Source organism: Vicugna pacos, chromosome 8 (genome assembly GCF_048564905.1).
Source record: "Vicugna pacos chromosome 8, VicPac4, whole genome shotgun sequence".
Lineage (NCBI taxonomy): Eukaryota > Metazoa > Chordata > Mammalia > Artiodactyla > Camelidae > Vicugna > Vicugna pacos.
The window spans coordinates 59,464,265-59,485,868 of record NC_132994.1 but is presented as its reverse complement, the minus strand read 5'-3'; the positions used below and the strand labels follow the sequence as shown (position 1 = coordinate 59,485,868).

The following is a 21,604-nucleotide window of genomic DNA, read 5'->3' as shown; positions in this document are numbered from 1 at the left end:
CCTATGCCTGTAAATGCCTCAAGGTTAAGAAATTGAACTGAGGATAACAGATCACAAACAGCCAGCTGGGCCTTCCCGGATAAGGCAACTGCTTAAGCTACAGCCAATCAAATAACCCCTCGCTGTGCTTCCGTGTCTCCTCTGTAAAGGTCTTGCCCCTAGCTCCCATCTGTGGAGTGCTTCTAACTACTTCTGGTTTAGTGCTGCCCAATCCAAATGGATTTTTTTCCTCAAATAAACTCTTAAAAATTTTAATATGCCTCAGTTTAGCTTTAAACATACATATCTAGATTCTCCCTAACAAGCAGTAAAATAAATATGTTAAGTAGTAAAAACATTCACCTGTATGCCCCTAAAATAATTTCACGTATCTTTAGGAATATCTGTACTATCCATTGGGAAAATGCTATGGACATTAGGGATCCTTTAAAGGATTTTAAACCTGGAAGTGACATAATCAGGTTGACAGTTTAGACTTCCAGATCTCCTAGTCTGAGAGTGAAAGGAAGGAAGGAAGGATGTTGGGATGGGAACTCCAGCAAATAGTAAGTTAAGAGAAGTTATGTGAGCTTGGAACCACATTTTTAATTACCTTTAAATAAAATAGACACTAAGGTCATGAAATTTCCTATAGAGTCTGAAGTAATGTCATTTTCTACCTCTGAACGAGGCCTTGTGACTGGGGGAGGCTGCGTATGAAATAGTGCTGTATAAACCAGCAGAGAGTTCCTTGACTGTAGTCAAAAATCATTTTTCTGGGAGTCTAAACACAGCATCCAGACAATTAAATTATTACAAAAGGATAAGAAAAAAACCCCAATTAAATGGCATTGGTCTGATCACTTTCTGCAAAAGGTGGTTTGCAGAGACGGTGTTATCTGCTGAAATAAGAATGACAAGTTGGCAGGGCCATGGTGGCCAACCCATGGGCGACACACCACCAGTGACATCACAGCAGTCTCCCGCTAAGGCAGGAGTTGTCATACTGACACTCATTCATGTGCTCCTGTGGATTTTAAAGCATTAACTTGCAAATGTGAAATGTATATTACACGATAAAATATCTTTTTTCCAATGCCCAATGAGCAACCCGTGTCTGTTTGGGATAGAACCCCAGAGAAGGTGAAAGAGAACTGACAGTAGGTTGTGGGAAGTCTTTGTTGGGATTCCCAACTTGGGAAATACGAGCTAAGGAATGGTCCTCTCATGGAAAGAGAAACTAAGAGGCTAGGTAAGTGGAGCCCAGTCACGAACACAAGCTGGTGCTGGTGCCAGAGTCATAATGTAAGCCTCTTCAGACTTACTTCGTTTTGGAGGCAAACGTCTTCAAATGCGAATAGTAAGTACAAACAGGTTTTAAGTACTTTGTTCAAAGTACAGGAAACAGAGCAGCTTCCTTCATAGTGCCTCACGGCCAAGTCCAGGGGCACCCCTGGAGTCAGGCTTCCCTCCGCTGGAGGAGCAGGGCTCGTGTAGGGCCGTGTTCAGCTTCCTCTAGCAGGGAAGATCGCGGTTCCTCCCATCTGGGTTTCCACCACAGTGTTGGTGGGATCCAACACTGCCAAAAAGATCTCGGCCAGGCATCCTTCAAAGTAATGTCTCATGTGGCCACAACAGCAACTTTTTGCCTTTCCCTGAGAATAAGAGTGGAACTCTTCAATTGAGAATGAGTTGGCTGGTGTTTCACACTTGACCTCTTGAAAATAGATAGAGCTAGCCCCACAAGTACACAGAGGCAGATGAGCATCATCAGTGTCTTCCCTGCTCCCCAGACCACACCCACCAATCTGACCCGCACTCACACCAAGCACTGTTACTTCACTGGCTTTGACCTTCCAACAGCCATGAGTCCAGAGCGCTCTGAGTCCCTCTCACTCGTGTAAGGTAAGGAGGTTCAGATCCCCATAATGGCTGCCCAGACTCTCCTTACTGTCCTCAGCTCTTGTCTTCTTCCTGGTGGCCTGTGGCTGTTTGACTCTTCCAGCTTCATATACTCTTCTGATTTGGGTGCCAGGACACTTGCTCCACCTCCAGCATGCACTAGACTTAGCAGTCACGGTCCCTGCCGAGGGCCACCATCTCATCCAGCCACAGTTGGAGGGACAGCCCCATGTGGCCACATTCTGCACCACTTAACCCCACCCCTGCCTTGGACACCACTGATTAGCTCAAGGGTGACCCCTTCATTCAAGAATAGTCCAGGCTGTAAATAGGCCTTGTGCAGGAAGACACAATGGAGCCCATTAGATTTTTCTCTTGGGAGCCTAAAGTGGTTATATCAGGTGACAGGGAAAAGTAAACTATGAGAAAGCAAAGGTAAGAGGAGAGCAGAGGTTTTCAAAGCACATCCCAAGGAGTCACTGGGGTTCTGTGGAGGTAATGCAGGGCAGACTCAGGGGGGAACTTTGTGGGAGGAGCCAAGCCTGCACCCACTTTATTCAGACCATTTCCACTCCTATCAGTTTTTAAACATAAAGTATTGTTTGAAGAAACATTTTCACTATTTAAAAGTGTTTGAAAATCATAAAAGAAGAGGAAAAAATAGAACTAGTGACGGTTAAGGACGCTAGATAATAAATATCCAACAGCGAGGCCCTGGGAAAATGGCTGAGTCCCATGAACGCAGACCACTGGCTCAAGACCCCTGCCCTCCTGCTCTCCTGGGCCCCGGCTCCCCCTGGCTTGCCCGGGGGCCTATAAATGTGTATCCTTATAGTAAACTGCCACAACCCTGCCCCAGGTCCTCTCCGATTCAATCACTTACGGCAGCTGAGTATTTCCTGCATCTAAGAAACTCTGCTAAAAGAACCCCAAATATCCACAAGGATGCTCCAGTAGAAAGAGATTTTAACCCAAAATATCACAGCTCTTTTGGCCTGTAATTGGAGGATCTGACTGTTGCATCATTATGCACGTATTTTAGGCCCTAAAACTTGGCTTATTTTTTGCCTTTGTTTTTTTTTTCAACTTTATAATCTCTTAGATTAAAGAATTTAGTAATCTCCAGGTCCCAGGAAGGAGAACACTGAAAAGATACCTCTCAGTGTTGCCTTCTAGAGCCCTCTTCCTGATGCCAGTGGAGTTGGATGGGGGTGAAGGAAGAGGAGGAGGCCGAGGCGTTGGCACTGCTGTGACGGTTCCTTCTCCACTGGACAGCACACTCCACGTGGCGGGGCCACACCTGGCTCCCTGCTGTACCCCAGCACCTAGCCCAGAGCCTACTATACAGCAGGCATTGAATCAGCATTTATTGACAGGCTGGCTGACTGACCCATGGCTCCAGGAAAGATTCTTGCTTTCTGGGACAAGCCTCCTATCTTTGGGAAGTCTATTATGTTTGTTCAAGAGTCTTAACTCAATGACAGAAATTCAGACAGTTAATTATCTTTCTTTAGGGCATTAGGTTATCTTTGGAAATAGGATGCTTGGTGGCCTGTCCCGACATCCTAGAATTTCCTGAGAGGAAACGTGAATTAACTGCCCCTCTGTAATTCTATTAATTTTTTAATGATTACCCAAGTTAAGTAGTTTCTATATAATTTTCATAAAATTAGGTGAATTCTGAAGCCTAACCATTTCAAATTCAATGGAAGTTAACTGCCTGTATTTTCATTTCTGAAAACTCATACTGAGATAAAAGTCTTCTGTAAAAATATTCACAGCAGTTGACAGAATTATTCAAGTACTTATTTAATGCCAAGAAAATGATCTCAAATTCAAAAGTAATGGAGAATGGGATCCTGAGCTGTCATTTTAAGGTAAGCCTGCACAGGTGTGACTTTTTTCACTACACCAGAGCACTTTTGTAAGTTGAACAAGTGGATAAATATCAAAATAGAAGTCAGAAAATTGTGACTAAGTTCCTTTGTTATCACCATTTTAAACGATCTCTACAAACAAGTCACTTTCTCTTAGATTTTGAGCAAAAGAAAAATTTTTTTAGTAAAACTTATTCTTTTTATTCTTTTAACCACAGATGCTCACTTAAAAAAAATCTGTGTGGGTTCCTTTTTTGCGGCGCCTTGGAGGCAGTCGGTTGCTTCAGAATGAAGCTGAACATCTCTTTCCCGGCCACCGCTGCCAGAAACTCATTGAAGTGGACGATGAACGCAAACTTCGTACCTTTTATGAGAAGCGCATGGCCACAGAAGTTGCTGCTGACGCTCTGGGTGAAGAATGGAAGGGTTACGTGGTCCGAATTAGTGGTGGGAACGACAAACAAGGTTTCCCCATGAAGCAGGGTGTCCTGACCCATGGCCGAGTCTGCCTGCTACTGAGTAAGGGGCACTCCCCTTCCAGGCCAAGGAGGACTAGAGAAAGAAAGCGCAGATCTGTACGGGGTTGTGTTGTGGGTGCCAATCTGAGTGTTCTCAATTTGGTCATCGTAAAAAAAGGGGAGAAGGATATGCTTGGACTCACTGATACTACCATGCCTCGTCGCCTGGAGCCCAAAAGAGCTAGCAGAATCTGCAAACTTTTCAACCTCTCTAAAGAAGATGGTGTCCGCCAGTATGTTGTGAGAAAGCCCCTCAAAAAAGAAGGTAAGAAACCTAGGGCCAAAGCTCCCAAGATTCAGCGTCTTGTTACCCCACGTGTTCTACAACACAAACGTCGGTGTATTGCTCTGAAGAAACAGCGTATTAAGAAGAACAAAGAAGAGGCTGCAGAATATGCTAAGCTTTTGGCTAAGAGGATGAAGGAGGCCAAAGAAAAACTCCAGGAACAGATTGCCAAGAGACGGAGGCTGTCCTCTCTGAGAGCTTCTACCTCTAAGTCTGAATCCAGTCAAAAATGAGATGTTCTAAGAGTAACAAATAAATAAGATCAGATATCCAAAAAAAAAATCTGTATGTTCTTATTGACTACAAAAGTCACACAAACAAATACGCCAAAAGAGGTAGTAAAGCCGCCTTACCTTAGGATATATACGAATCTGCTTCTTAAATTGGGACAGAACAAGGAAAAAGCAAGACAAAATTGTCCCACACATTTTGGAGTTTGGAGAGAGACAGAGACTGATATAAAGTATTTTCTGATGTCTGGGTTATCAGCAGATACCTGACATTTATTATATGCATGTGTGAAATTTGCTTCTGTCACCAACAGTTTTTTTCTTTAAATATCAAATAATCTTCCCCTTTTGGGCAAATCAGGCTAATAATATCAGTGTGAAGAGTCAGGGGAAAGTTATGGGTCATTTTAGAATCTTTACTGTTATAGACTTGATGGTCTTAATCTCCTAGTTCTTAAAAGAAGTAAAATCGATGGGAATCTTTGCCATATAGTTTTAGGAGCTTTTGGCTAACTGAGGAGGCAATGGCAGGGTTTAGTTATCGGCGGGGCAAACGTGACTTTCATTCAGTCACTTATTCATTCAAGCAGCATTTACCGCGTTCCTCTTACACGCCCATCAGCTAAGGCAAAGAGGCCAGATGTTTTTGCTGTCTCCCCTCCCAACCCCCTTCTTGTGGGATATCTAAACACAAACCTGATTAACTACAATATAAAACAGAGGGCACCCAGTACTCTAAGATATGAATGTGACACCATTAGAATTTAGGGGGTGAAGGGAGAGCTTCTTACTGGGCAGACTGGGGAAGGCTTTTCACCTTCAGCATGAAAGACAAAGTGGATTTCAACAGTGGAGACAAGAAGGAAGGCTGTACAGTCAGGGAGAAGCACGTTTGCAAAGGCAGAAGGGAAGATGGGGCAGTTGGGGAAATGATCAAGTTTGCCAAGAACCTGGTATAGATAAAGGACAGTGCTGGTAAGTCTGAAAAAATAGATTGGCCCCCAAACAGGACAGCTCTTAAATGCCATGCTGGGGAGTTTTACCTTTATTAAGAGGGCAGTGGGAAGTCATTCAAGGGGCAGAATGCTTTAAGAAATGCAGTTGCAGGAGATTAATCCGGCAACAGTACACAGAATACAGTGGCGGGCGGGGGGGATGCCAATCGAGGGAGCATTACTATCCTCCCAGTGACAGGAACTGAGGACAGCTTTGGGGGCAGGAAGAATGAAAATGAAGGGCAGATTCAGAAAACACTGCAGGCAAACATCAGGATGGCAGGAAGGAAGGGCAAAGGACTAACGTTCATTGAGGACATACTATGTTACTCTAACGCATAATAATACATAATACAGGATGAACACATGTCTTGCTTTTCTTGGCAAAGTCTGAGTTTGTGCCTTTTTTCCTTTCCTTTCTTTCTTTTTATTTTTTGATCATGGGATAATTAATAATTAGTGGCCTCTTTCATTCTCAGTGTGTTCTGGTCTGGACAATAAAGCACACAATCATGTTTTTTATACTTCTACTTTTTGATTCCTCAAAACAATCCTTCAGTTTATACATGAAGAAGCTGAAGATCTGAGGAGTTGCCTAATGGCAAGTGGCCAATAGGTGGCAGAGCCTGGATTTGAACCAGGATCTGTGAAGTCCTCAAACCCCTGAACATTCTCCTACACCTGGTTTCCTGCCCTCAACTTGTGATGGGTCGTGGAGGGCATAGAGCTTGGGAGGTTCATTCAGAGAAATAGGAGGTGTCAGGAAGAGTCAGGTTCTGGTAAAAGATGACATGTTCTGGTTTGAATGTGGTCTGTTAGGTCTTTACGGTGCTAAAAGGATATTGAAACAGTTGGAGATACTGGCTGGAACTTGGGAGCAAAATCACACTCCAGTTATGGATTTGTGAGCGTTCCAGATCGACAGATGCAGGACCCTGGGGCTGAATGACATCGCCAAATATGAGACCGCAGGACAAAGGTCACAGCTCAGATGCCTGCAGCGGCCAGGCAGGTGACACGCATGAGTGGGGGTGGGTGAGGGGCAGGCAGGAGACAGTAGGCGGTGGCAGAAGGAGGCATTTGTGAGCATTATCTTAATTTCCCCTGGAAAGTATTTGCAGTTTTAGATAGAAACAATACGGCCATTAATACTGTAGTCTATTTCTTAACTAAAGCTGGCAACTAGAGCAATTTCCTGTAATTTAATTAAAAAGAAATCACAATATATTTATTAAAAATAGTAATTTTGTTAACGACAAGACTAATGAGTAGAACAGAAAATTATAAATTGTAGTCATTCAACTTTTATCCACTTGTTTATCCTAGGAGATAAACCTCAAGTGAGAGGTTTTAAAAAGTGCAGTTAGTTCTTATCAAAATCACTAGCGACATGTAAGTATATTAAAACAAATTGCAGTGCATTTTTGGATCTGTTTCTTTTCTTTTTTTCTTTAGTGGAGGTGCTGGGGATTGAACCTAGGACCTTGTGCATGCTAAGCATGTGCTCTACCACTGAGATATATCCCCACCCCACCAGATACACATTACTATATATAAAACAGATAAACAAGTTCCTACTGTATAGCACAGGGAACTATACTCAACGTTTTGTAATAACATGTAATGGAAAAGAATCTGAAGAAAAAAAATACATAAATATAACTGAATTGCTTTGCTGTATACCTGAAACTGATATTGTAAGTCAACTACATGTCAATTAAAATTTTTTTAAAAAATTGCAGTGCATTTTTACTGTCCAAAATAATAGCCAAATATAACTCAGACACGATCGTCATGAACATGTAAGTGAGAGTTGGGGAGAGGGTAGAGGAAGATGGGGAGGGAGGAGGGATGGGGGTAAAGGGTGGAGAGTCTTTCAAAAAGCAGTATGTCCAGGTTTCCAATTTACATACCAGTTCATTTGCATTGGGAAGAAACCCTGTAATTTATTAATAAGAACTTAAGTGAGTAGTCTTATCATTGCTTCACACTTGTAATTAAAAGCTAACAAGCACTATAGCCTTCTGGGGCGCCCACCTGTGGTTCTCAAACTCTTCCTAACATTAGATTCACCTGGATTTGTTTACTGGGAGGCCTCAACTACAACACAGATGGCTGGGCCACATCTGAGGACCTTCTGATTCAGTAGCTCTGGGATGGGTTGTGAGAGTTCGCATCTGTTACTAGTTCCCCGGCAAGGCAGAGGTTGCTGGTCTGGGGACCACACTTTGAGAAGCTCTGGTCTACACACCAGTGAATATGCCAGATGCGGCTGGCTGGCTTCTGCCCTTTTCAGAATCACCGTGGAGCACAAACATCCACCCGGGCTCTGTTTCTCATGGCACTCTGGAAAATGATTCAACGACATGGCTTCAAACAGAGCTCCAACTTTTTGCCTCATTGTCTGTGTTCTGAATCCAACCTAGTTTAATATTTTGGAAAATGTTACCCTTTTCTGTACCGAGCAAAGTAAATATTTTGTCAGTTGTTAAGGATGAGCTGCAGAGTAAGACCTAAAGATGTATCCAAATTCAGCAGGAAGGCTTGGAACTGCTTTGGAACTTTTTCCAGATTGTGATTTGTAATGTATTTCAGAAGCCAGCAGAAATACCAACAACTCGATCTATTAAGAAAAGGCTGAATGAACCTTTTCACAGCAGATTTTTTTTTTCCACACCAAGTCTCATTATGATTGGCAAAGGAAAGAGAAAGGAGAGACAAAATGCTTTTCTGTCCATAGGATTTCATCTAAGTATTGTTCTCATACAAAGAACTTAGTAGCAGAGTTTTAGAACTGGAAGAAATTGTCAACAATCCCTTTTTGACAATTGAAACAGCTAAGGCCCAAGGAATGGAAATGTCACTTGCTTGAGAACGAGAGAGTGGCAGAGCTGGAGTTGGAATAAGACTCAAAAGCTCTTGATTCCTGGGCCAGAACAACATACCACAACACACCACCTCCATGCAGCAGAATCATGAGAAACTGATTTAAAAAGCAAGCAAAAACAATACTACCAATAATGCATTTTAGGGGGAAGGTATAGCTCAAGTGGTAAAGTACATGCTTATCATGAGTGACGTCCTGAGGTCAATCCCCAGTACCTCCATTAAAACAAGCAAACAAACAAACCTAATTACCTTAGTAGAGGAGGACGGTGTACCTCAGTGGTAGCAGGCGTGCTTAGTATGCCTGAGGTCCTGTGTTCAATCCCCAGTGCCTCCATTTAATAAATATATATAAACCTAACTGCCTTCCCCTCCAAAAATTAAAATAAAAAAATGCATTTTATACTGCATTTTCTCTGAAAACTCCTAAACCAACTGGTTAGTGATGGCTTTGCCTACTGGTCAGAGAGAGAGCTGGCGGGCAGACAGAAGGCTCTTCTCACCTTCCTTACTGCATTTCCTGAAGCATCTTCCATTCTAGCGCTTTGGGTCTCTTTAACGTGGTGTTTGGGCTGCGACAGTAGAAACAGATCCCTCATAATGGTAAAATTCACATTTTGACGAAGAAATATGTAGAGGAGATTCACAGAGGGCAAGGGGTCTGGAGATCATCGGGGTCACACATCTCATGAGTAGACAAGGAAATCAGAGGTCTCAGGAGTGGAGGAACTTGCTAGGGTCTTCAGTCTATTAAATAAAGAGCTAACGCTCAACCCCGGACCTCTTGCCCTGGAGCATGTTGCTATTTCTACCGTACCAACCTGTCTACTATAGTATAGTGTGTTGATGTAAGCCAGAAAAATGCCTGCTTCACTGTGAGTCTAGATCCCAAAATACTGAGTCTAGTCAGCATTAAGAAAGAAATATGGTCATTGTAATAGCTAAAGTTTCTTGAGTGTTAGCTATGCCAGGTACTATTCTAAGCACTTTATACAGAATATTGCATCTAATCAGTCATGGCACTGGGGAAGCTAGAATACCATGAGGTGAGAAACGGAAATTAAGGGTGAGATGAAATAATGAATGTGAAGCACTTAGCACAGGGCCTACCTTGTTTTCCCAGGACATGGGATTAACTACTAGATGCAACAATCCAAGGTAGGGATTTAGAAGAGCTCTTGACTCACAGGACATACTAATACTAGCTGTTATTATGACATTTCCCCCTCTTTCTTCATATGGAACAGACCACAGAAATCGGATCTAGATGAAAGTTATGAGCCATACAAGATTCAAACATAGGTAATATCCTTGGGAACCGGTTGCCACCAGTAGAGACCACACAGACCACAGTGTAGCTTGGACCAAAATGCTCTTGAAGGCCAAATGCTGAAGCCAGAGACCACAAAAGAACAGAATTAAACAGGTTTGTATTGGGCACTGGTTTCAAAGAGCTCAGAGGGTTTACTGCCCATCTCTTCATCAGTCTTAACCACATTCAAGTTGGAGAGGAACGTGAACAGAGTATGAAGACTTCTTTCATATGAAGGCAGTTTGCAAAGACAAAACTGATCACTCAAAGTCAGTGGGGAGGACCAATTCCCTTAACAAGGAAGTACTGATCGACTGGCAAAGGATAAGAATGTCACCATTAAGGAAGATGAAACAACAATACTATTCACTAAAGCACCCACGGCAGGTCCACTGACTTGTAAATTGCCTCCTTGGGAACGCTTGACGTACCAGGTGCTTGCACACGGGCAAGAAACTACTACGGAAATCCAGACAGAGTCCGCCCTCCTCCTGCCCACTTCCTCTCCAGCCTGGCAGCTAGAAAGGATTCCTTCTGTTTCTGTTACAAAGGGATAAAGGAGGATCAGTGGGCAGAAGTTGCATGAAGGTAGATCTTGGCTCAGGATCAGAGAGAACTCAAAAAACTAGTGGTATCCAACAGTGAACTTGCTGCTGGCTGAGATGGCGTGTGCTCGGTGGGCGATCACCAGTGGGGGGTGGGCACCAGGGAACACTTAGAGGGTGTGTAGTTATTGGCAGCACAATTCTTATTGTCGTCGTGATCACTATCTTATTAGCCTTTCCGCAGGTAGATGTGGGCATTGATTAGAGTTGAAGATGGTTCCACTTGAAGAGAAGCCAAAAAACAGATGAGAACTGTAGTTAGGTGAACTTGCGTTTGAATCCAGGTTCTGTTGTTTATTAGTTATATGACTTGGAATTGGTCATTAAACCTCTTTATGCCTGTGTTTCTCCAACCGTAAAATAGACAGCATAATAACTATATCTCCTGTCCATGGACTCGTTCATTCACCAGATACTCATAAAGCATCCACTGTGGGCCAGGCACTTCTCTAAGTGCTGAGGAGCTGGTGGTGAACAACACAGACAAGACATCTACTCTCAGGGGGTTCGTATTTTCATGTATGTGAGAGGTTGGGAAAACATCCAAGTAAACATAAATATAACAAACTAACAAACGGACTAAATATTTACCCAGATAGTAATAAATGCTATGAACTAAGTAAGACAGGATGTCCAAGATCGCTTTAGTTAGGGCAGTCAAGAAAAGACTTCTCTTAGAAGGGGACATACATGTTGGAACCTAAAGTGAGAGATGGGACCAGCTTTGAGAAACTCTATCAGAGGGAACAACAGCAAAGGCCCTGCCATCCTACCCGGCTGGACGCCTGTGTTTAAAATGAGGTTGGTGGTGAGGATTAAAGGAGAGAACGCAGCATGATCTGCACTACAGTTCGTGGCACATTGGAAACATTCACATTATTCATATTCAAAAAATTCCACAACATACGATGCCCTAATATAGACAGGGCAGACGGAGGCAGCACTTCTCCACCCTCTGACACCCTCAAGTGCCCAGGCCTCACCGTAGGGACATGCCACTCTGCTAACCTAACCTACCCCACCTCGCCCAAGCATGATCCAGCTCTTAACCAGTGGAGAGGACAGAATTTCAGGACTGGAAAAGAACTTGGTGCGTCCATGTCCCGGCTATCACATCATGACAAGGGGTGGTCTGAGGGCTCCTTGGAGCAGCCTCCCCTGAGGCAGGGAAGGCTGGGGCAGGTGAGGAGGATGGGACTCTGGGCCTCCTGCCCTTACTTAAACCAGACGATTTCTATAAGCATTTATTTTTCACTTGAAAAAATGAACTGTTTCGTTAAAACAGCTCCAAGGCTTGAAAGTACCAACTGAGTACTGTTTTTAAGGTAAGGAAACTGGTCCTCAAAAAGAGATCATTTAGCTGATTCACTGTGACCTGGGACTGAGGCTTATCTCCCGACTTCTGATTTATAATTTCCCCATATGTATTATTACATAAAAACACCATCCTGATCTTTACGGCTATGGGATTTGTTTCTGTTCAACTTTATGTCCACCAGTATGTATTCCCTTTAATAAACGTGTTTATCTGGGTTCTGATCCTTGAGTTCCGATACTTTGGAAAGAACCACTTCTATTTAATTAATTTTGAACAACAATCCAGGACCTGTTTTCAGCGTCTTGCAGTTCATAGAGTTTTCCTCAGAACCCAAAGATGTGTCAGTTAGGGCTGAGGAGTAAAATTTGAAGGAAACAGGATTAAAGCAGCACCTTATGAAAAGTTTTTAAAAAGCTGAATCGTTCTTTTCTACTTGAGAGAAAATGAAAACTGAAATTGGTAAAAGAGGAAACAGAATCAGGAGTCAGAAAGCATCAGAGGTTTAGGAAAACAATAAAAGACACTATTTGCAAAATATTGAGAATGCACACAGGATCCTTCTGGGTAAGTAGTTTTTAGGAATCACACCCGAGATAGTGGAAACAGTTTATGTTTTGTTTAGACTCAAATTCTGGTGGGCAAACACTGGAAGCAGGTTTAGAGGAAGGCAGAAGTCTGCAAAGACTTGTAAAGACTTATGCCAAACACCTGCTTCAAGGACAGGAAGTTGGGTGGGAGAGTTGGGGCAAAGGGAGGCAAGTTCCGAGTTGGAAGAGGACACAGTAACAATGGGGACTATGATATTTTATTCTATTTTTGACCTTGGAAAGCAATAGTGGTACACAGGTGACTGAAAAGAAGGTGACTGAAGGTGTTTCCTGGATGAGCTGACAGTAGTGAGGGATAAGTTACTGTCTTTGAGTCAGTTCACGCTGGCAGCGAAAGCCAGGTGACGGGAGCATGCACACAGGGTTGTAAATGGTCAGAGCTCAAGGCACTCTTAGAAGAAGGCTAACAGGTCTCTCTTCAAAGGAGAGTAAAGGCATTGCAAAAAAATCCCACACCTGGATGGGAAAAAAAAAACAAACCCAAATGAGGACAACACTAGTGGTAAGTATAAGCTAACATCTTCACTGTATATAGAGTTCATTCAAGTTGCTAAAGAGAGTGAATTCACAAATGAGAAAATGCAGGTAGTAAATACACCAGTGGGAGAACGTTCACACTAAAACCACAACGAGATGCTGTGCTTCCTTCTGCTGCACGAGTGCTGACAAGGGTGTAGTGAAACCGGTGAGCTCGTGTGCTGCAGGGGGCCTCATAAATCCATTCAGCCCTTCTAGAAGGAGAGCAGTTTGGCAACACGCATTGAGCCGTAAACATGGTCAGACCACATGACCAGTAATCCCACTTGTGGAAATCTATCCTAAATTTAAAAATATGTGAACAGCTATATCCATAAAGGTGTTTGTTGGAAGTGTTTAAAATATTGCAAACTCAGAATGAGTAAGGGGTTTCAATTCAATTCAGCAAATGATAACTGAATACCTATAAGTAGCTGGGTACAATAAAGCAGAATTCCTTCCCTCGACGATTCATAACCACAGCTTAATGCCTGTGCTATTTTCAGTATTATGAAAACATTAGGGAGGAAACCCAGTTTAAGAGGTTAAAATGTGTGTGATATATTAAATTAAAAAAGCTGTACACAAGGATTCTGTTTACCACAATGTTTAGGAGAAAAAAAAACAAATGAAAAAGCCCAGAAGGAAATAAACTAAAACAGTAACAATGATGGAATAATGCATCACATTTTTTTTCTTGATTTTTCTCTAATGTGGTTACAGTACCTTTAAAATAAAGGACAATAATAAAAAGGAGAAGAGAAACAGAAAAAAATAAGGTGGTGATTGAATTAAGGATGAAGATTAATGGAGAAAAGTACTAAGTGTACTTAAGAATTTTTATTTATTTAAAAACTGCTTTTCATTGTATATCTTTAGTAATTATTAGTACTAATGATTTGTTAATTCAATAAGCTTTTATTTTAGTAGAAAAATTATGAGGGTTCTAAACCAGAGATTTACCGAGTCTCACCCATGGAAGCCTTCAGAATCTCACATAAACAAAAGTTACTCTGAAGCATGAGCTTATGAAATTCTGCTACTTAGAAATGATTTGCTTCCAAGGTTTGGGCCTGAAGAACAGGGAAGATTCTGTCCTGGTGTCCTAACCAAGGTGGGAAAAGTGGCTTCCCCCAGGCAAGGAACTCCTAGGGGCAATGGGGCAGCACTGTCTTTAGTAAGACACATGCCCATGGGGGCACGGGTTTCCAGGTATTCTGAGTCCCCATATTAACTGCTCCAGTTCCTTGGGCCCGGCTCTTTCCAGGAGACCTGAAGACAGTGTCAGTTCAACTAACACTGATGCAAACACCCACAGGATCAAACTTTGTGGGTTTAAAAAAAAAAAAAGCTCTCTTCTGAGGCCAAATAAACTCTCTTTTTACGCGGCCATTGAAAGTTCTTGGATTTTTCTTTACTTTGAACCAAGCACGTCTGGCTTTGAGCTTGTCATTCTACTTCTCACCACAGGAGCCTTGAACCCCTCATACCCTTTCTGCTCTTTCATGACAGCGGTGATCCAAAACCTTGCCTCCCTCCGGGAGCAGCTGATGCCAGGGGAGCACAAGTGCACTGAATTCCTGCATTCCCCACTGGGTGCAGCGAGCTGTGAGAATGGCGTGCTGGCATCAACTCTGACTTCTTCTCTGCATCCCACCTAACCTAGGTTAGATCATCCTTCCCAATTCTTCCTATTTCCTAAACATGTTTCCTGAACCCCCCTCCCAGGATCAATTTCCACATCATCATAGTTCTTGACTGCAGGCAATTGAAACTGACTCCAATCATCATTAGCCCAACAACAACAAAAAGCAGGTTTTGAAAGGCTATCAGCAGCTCAAAGGACCAAAAGGCATCTGAAGGATCAGGCTTGTATAATACCAGGAACAAGAGCCCTAGTGTGGTCGTGGGAAGCAAGCAAGGTTTCTCTAACAAGCTGACTCAAGTTCTACGTTAGAAAGAAATTTATGAAAACGTGAGTGAAAACTAAAAAGATCTCAATTAGATACACGTAGTATTGCACAATGAAAGAATCTGCTATTGACTACTAGTTGCAGTTTTACCACCACCTAGTTGTGTAATCCTGCATGAGTTATTTTACATTTCTGAGCTTTAATATCACCCTCTGTTAAATCAAGAACCAGGTTAGAGATGGTTTAAACCATGGCTCTCTTCCGGCTGTCATGATCTTTGAGTCTCTACCAGGAGGGAGAACCTGTCTGAGGCCCTCCTCTCCCGCCCCCACGCACCTGGGGAAGACACCTGGAGGCAAGCGGAAGCCACTTCTGTTAAAACCCAATGCAGCCATAGAACCCTTCTCAATACTCCAGATACCTGCTACCCATCGGCTGGAGTTCGCATGTAAGGGGAAATCAATTTGCCACTCCTGTTCTGTGGTAGGTTGTTCTGCTTTCACAGGATGAGCTAACGCAGAAAAACCAAGATATCCTAAGAGCATCAGACAAAGTCTTTGCTCAAAAGAATCCTCGAGACCAGCTCTTGCCCTGCTGCTAAACATCCGTTCAGCTTGTACAATCTCCCTGGTAACCGAACACAGTAAGGTGTCATCCCGTCAGCCTGAAGGTTTTGTTGTGTAGTTCAAACACACTTAGGAGCGCTCAGCATGGCAGTCTTTATTCAGTTCTTACAGGCCTGGTCTTTTGTCCTCCATTCTCCCTGTCCACACACCTGATGTTTATATTCTGCTGGAATCCTCCAAACTGAACATAATGGAACTCAGGGAAACCTAGAAAAGCCCTGAGTCCAATTCAGTCAGTCTTAATAATCAAAAGATCTGGAAATAGCAACGCCAGAACTTTGTATAATTCAATCAGGATAAGGTAAGGGAGAAAGAGTCTACTGAAAGAAAAAAAATTAAAAAAAAATATGAAACAAGAGTCTTGACAATTTCTCGCTTCCAAATCAAAAGGTTCTTATCACCCAACAGGACGTGTTAGTTAGGACTCGATTTGGCTACATGTATCAGAAAGACTTGACATCTCAGTGCCTTAGAACAGGGGTTAGCAAGCTCATGCCCATGGATTCAATCTGCCCTGCCACCTACTTGTGTAAATTACAATTTTATTTGAACATAGTCCCTCACCTGTTCATGTGTTGTCTACGGCTGCCCTGGTACTCCGACAGCAGAGCCCAGCAGTTGTGATGCAGCTTATATGGCCTACAAAGCTGAGAACACTTACTGTCTGGCCCTTTACAGAAAAAGTGTGCTAACCACTGCCTGAGAGTGTCAGTTAACTTCTCTCTCATCTAAAGAAGTCCAGAGGCCAGTGGCACAGGAGAATTAATCATCAGAGAACAGACTCCTTCTGTCTTTCTGCCTTGGCATCTTAACTTCCATCGTCAAGGGCACCTCATGGTCCCAATAGCTTCTGAGACTCTTGTTACCATTTCTAATATTCCAACCAAAAAAGAGGACAAGCAGAAGGTAAAGGGAGAGCCCTCCCTGATGAGTCAGCTCTTACTAAGTGGCCTTCCTGGAAGTTGCACAAAACACTTCCACTTACATTTTATTTGTCAGAACCTAGCCACCTGTCCTATCTAGCTGAAAAGGGGACTGGGAAATAAAGGGTTTTCATTTTTGTTTTTGTTTTTAATTTCTGGCGGCCCTGTGCCCAGATGAAAATGAGCCTTTTATTTTGGAGGAAAGAGAGGGTGGGTACTGAGCGAGACGTGTAGAAAGCGCGGCTGTAAACCCCTGTCTAGTGGAACCATGAGCAGCAGATTCACAAGCAACCTGTGCTTTTTTCCATTTTGGGGCGGAAAGTTTCGAAGAAAAAAGACTTTGTATTCTGGCATCATAAATACTACTTCTTTTGTCTTGTGTTTAGTCATTTGGTATGTATATGGGCCAGTTATGTCAGTGACTATCAGCCCATTTGGGCTGCTGTAACAAAAACAACAGAACTATTTTAGACTAGGTGACTTAAACAACAAACGTTTATTTCCCATAGTTCTGGAGGCTGTAAAGTCCAAGATCAAGGTGCTGGCAAGATTTAATGTCTATTGAGAACCCTGTTCCTGGTTCACAGACAGACTTCTCACTGGGTTTTCATGTGACAGAAAGGGAATGAGAGAGCAGTCTGGGGTCCCTTTTATAAGGACACTAACCCTATTCATGAGGGCTCCATCCTCATGACCTACTCATCTTCCAAGGGTCCCGTCTCCTAATCCCATTACCTTTGAGGGTTACACTTTCAGCACATGAAATTGTGTGTGGGGGGGACACAACCATTTAGTCCATCATAGTGATTGATCAATTCATTCATTCAGTGAGGCTTACTGAGGACCCACAATGTTCCAGGCATGCTGTGATGACCCCCAGTCCCTGCCTTCAAAAAGTCCAAGTCAACAAGGGAGACAGACAAGCTCATGGACAGTGGCCTTTCAGGGAGAGAAATTTCCTGGGAAGGTAGATATTGGCACATCATGGAAAGCATATAGGAAGGTCTGAAGACTTGAGCTGAATATTGAAGAACTAGTTGGAAGGAATATGTTGGGTGAAGAAGTGGGAGCAAGGGCATTCCAATAAGAGGGAGCAGCGTGTGCAAAGACATGGAAGAGCAAGAGAGAGGGAATGAGCATGGATAATCTGGCTGAGCACAAGGTGTGCTGGGGGGGCAGGGGGCACAAGAGATCAGCCAGGGAGGTGGGCACCCATCACTTCTAGAACAGAAGGGACCTTGGCACCAAGGTGGGTTTCCTCTGGACAGTGATGAATAGGCACTGAAGGGTATCACTTGGGAGAGTGACCTGATCAATCTGTTTCATAAAGATCATTCTGGTCATAGAGAGGATAGATCAGGGTGGGGTGAAGAGGTGGGAAGATAGCAGAAAGCTTCCATTTACATATCTTGCAATTGTGCTAACGTTAAAATATAATCTTGTATTATTTCAGGAGAAGATCCATTCACCCAAAAGCTAAGTAATAAAAAGATACAATGGATAAAAATAACCTATATTTCATTTAATTCTCACAGCCATCCTGTGAAACCCCACCTTACAGTTGAGGTAACTGAGGCTCAGAAAGTTAAGTGGCTTTTCTAAATCTCACAGCTGTCAAGGGACAGAGTAGGGCTCACATTAAGGGTTTCTGATCCCAAGTCCGGTGCTCTTTTTACTGCATGTTGAGAGCAACAAGCGATCTAGCCTCACTTCACCCCTCAATCCAGTCCAGGCAGTACTATTTGCATGGCTTGGCAGGGACATATCTTAGTGGCACTAAACACAGGAAAACATGGAGGCATTTCCCTTTAGTTACTTTATGAGGCAAGATATCAGGAGTATTTCCTTAGGTTTTGGCAAATTCTCTTAATAGGAAAAATCAACCATATATTTTATTATTCTTTGTTCAGTGGAAATTATTCAAACACTCATGAAAGATCTGTTCCCTGTGATTCTAACTTTGTATTTGATTCTAGTCTTTCATCATTTATGTGGGGAACTGTAAGAATTCTTTACACTTGTTTAAAGACTAGAATAAATTAAATAATGTTTTTATTTTTTTAAATTGTTCTCGCAGATTTTTGTCTTCTCAGAAAGAACTTTCCTGATACCTGTCCTCATCCCCTGCCCTCCATGTTTGAGTTGGAAGCTATCTCTTATTTATTACATTATCTCACAGCCCATCAAGACACTTAAAAACCTGCACTGTGATGGTTGGTTTCCTTGTCTTTTTCTCCACTAGACAATAAGATCCTTGAAGTCAGCAACAGGGTATTTATTTATCTTTATATCTCCAGGCACAGTAATTGGCATTTGATAGCCCATAATAACTGTTTGTAGAGTAACTAATAAAATAAAGCCACAATGTAGGTAGACACATACAATTATATTTAAAATGATATTGCAGTAGAATATTGACCACATTAAAAAACAATCTACCTTTGCTGTAGTTTCATTGCAAAAAAAAAAAAAAAATCTAAGCTCTGGGACAACTTCAGGGGCATAGAATAATCCAGAGGGGTTATTAGGGGTCTGTTTTGCTACTTGTTAAGACTTAGAATCATAATGGTTTTTAAGAAGTTGATCCGGAGATGGCTGCTTCAGGGTTCCTCCCCCGACCCCTGCCCTGGGTCACATCCCCCACATGAAGCCTATGCTTTATAGATTAAGTCTGCTTTTCTTGGTTTAAAAGCAAAGTTTCTGCTTCCTTGAGCTGCTGTCTTAGGAGACCAGATGTTACACTGGGCATATATGCCTTTTAAAATTCACTTTGATTTCTATTCTTTGACTGCTTTCCATACTGGTGCTTCACAGTAGGGAGCCTTTAAGTTTAGTTCAAATGGGAGCTAAATTCAAGGGACCTCTTGTCCAAGGCACACAGAATCAAAGCTCTTCTACATTCTCAGCAACAGATCAGAATTCATTATCCTGTCGGTCCCTGGCTCAAAACGTGTCTGGATGCCGTCTTTCAGAATTTCCTCAGACCCTGTTTATGTCCATGCCCTCAACCAGTCTCTAACACTAGAACGGTGCCTTCCACCATGACCTTTCTTTCTTCCCTTCCATTTGCTTTGTTAGGCTCAGTCTTCCTCTTTTCCTCTGCTCTTAAGCCCCTAAACCCAACACCTTCAGAGCTCAGGGATGCAGAGGGGAGAGGCACTGGGGCAGAGTGAGGCAGAAACCCAAAATCAAGCCTGGAGCAGAACAGTGGGGAGCTGAGTGCAGACTGACTTTCTTCTGTGATGTGCTCCTTCCTGTCCTAAGGCAGCAGGTGGAGAGGCTGGGGGATGGCTGAACACAGCTTCTAAGACTGTGCAGGGTTACTGAGAAGAGAGGATGGAGAGGAACTGTTAGAAGCATTACACCATATAGTTGGTCTTCAGGGATGGATGGAATCTGAATTGTTGGAGAGATGGGTACCAGTTCTTCTCATCCAGGGCAATTTTGCTTTCCAGGAGACATTCAGCAATGTCTGGAGACATTTTTGGTTGTCACATCTGGGGTTGGGGAGGGGTCATTACAGTGCGAGGAGACCAGAAATGTTACTAAACATCTTACAATGTACCCTCTCCCCCACAACAAAGAATTATCTGGCCCAAATATTCAATAATGCTGAGGCTGAGAAACCCTGGGCTATAGGAAAGACATTCAGAGCAGGTGTCATACTGTAAGAAGGGAAAAAATGTAGAAATTAACTTATTGTTGGAATTTTAAAAAATCATGTAGATCACATCTCATCATCCTTCACCTCATCTAATGTTTGCACACGAGGCACTTTGAGAGACACGTTCACACAGGAATATACATTTGCTCTTGGTACAGAGTACAGCTAGGAGATGGGCCACGTGACCGGCCTCTGGTACTCCCGGACCTGGGTTAGTCCACTCTGGTGCTCACATCTCAGCTTCCTGTGCTGTGTCTCCTTCATGGTCCCAGTCATCATGAGCATCTGTGTCATCCCTTATTTGGGACATCCTCTCCCACTAGAGTGAAAGCCTCCTTGAGGCCAGGGACTGGGTCTGATGTGCTTCCCGTCTGTCCCAGGACCCAGCCCAGTGTCTGGTGTCGGGGGTGGGATGGGGGAGGCTACAATGTGGATGCTGGAACCACACTGCGTGGCTGAAATCCACACTCCGCTACCAACTCACTGTGTGACCTGAGACAAGCTACAGCTTTCACAAAGACTCATTTCTTCATATGCAAAAACAGAGATAAGTAGAAGGAAATAATATTAATATATGTAGAGCTCTTAATTAATATTTGTTGATGGGTGAAGCATCACAAAGCAAAAAAGATAGGGCTAAAAGTCTGCCTACCAAACACCAATGAAGAAAATGAAGAAAGAAATAAAACACATAAAAAACCTTGGCTTTTACTTCGTGGGAACTTTGAAATTTAAGAGTTTTCTTCTTGGTTGTGTAACAGATGTGGAAAGCAGTTTGTTAGTTTTTACAGGCAAAAGCACTGAAAGCTTTAGCAGGATGTACATATTTGCCTTATTGATTTTACTTCACAATAAATGTTCTCCTCGCTTTCTCTGCTATGTCCAGTTTCCTTACTATATTTATTGTGATAGGTTAATTTCATTTTTTATTGTCTCCTGATAGAAACTGATTTACGGCACGATGATAAGTCAACCTCAAAAGGGACTTTAACAGGTTTTTGTGGTTGAACACTACTAGCCTTCTTCCTGTGGAAATGCCACTTCTTTCTATAGTCTTAGATGCTTCTGTGTCTTTGGATGCTTTCAAGCACACAGAGGAATGAAATCTTAATTGGTTTGTAATTGATATTTTCTGCCCTTTACATCTACCCTCCCTTCAGGTCTCTGATCCCTCACTACTCTTCATTTTCAGTTGATTATTTCCTATGTGTGTATCTTGCAGAAGCTCTGGAAGGAGGCACGATTTTTCATCATTCTTTCATGTGTACAATTATTCATTTGAAATGCAGGGAGCATTTACTGAGTCCCAGTGTATTCCAAGCTCTGCTCCCAGCTCCTGGGCAAAGCAGTGAACACACAGGTGAGGTCCTGCCCTCCTGGAGGGGGCATTCTTGAGCGTGAAGGGAGATTGTGAGACAATAAAGAGACAAATGAACAAGATAATTT

At 42.8% G+C, this 21,604-nt stretch overlaps 1 protein-coding gene and 1 pseudogene across 3 annotated transcripts in view; one reads left to right on the top strand and one right to left on the bottom strand.

The window, feature by feature from the left end:
• AIG1 (androgen induced 1) overlaps positions 1 to 21,604 on the bottom strand; it is a 222,965-nt gene that overhangs the window by 86,877 nt on the left and 114,484 nt on the right. The gene's annotated exons all lie outside the window — the stretch shown is intronic.
• LOC102539779 (small ribosomal subunit protein eS6-like) lies at positions 4,025 to 4,832 on the top strand (annotated as a pseudogene).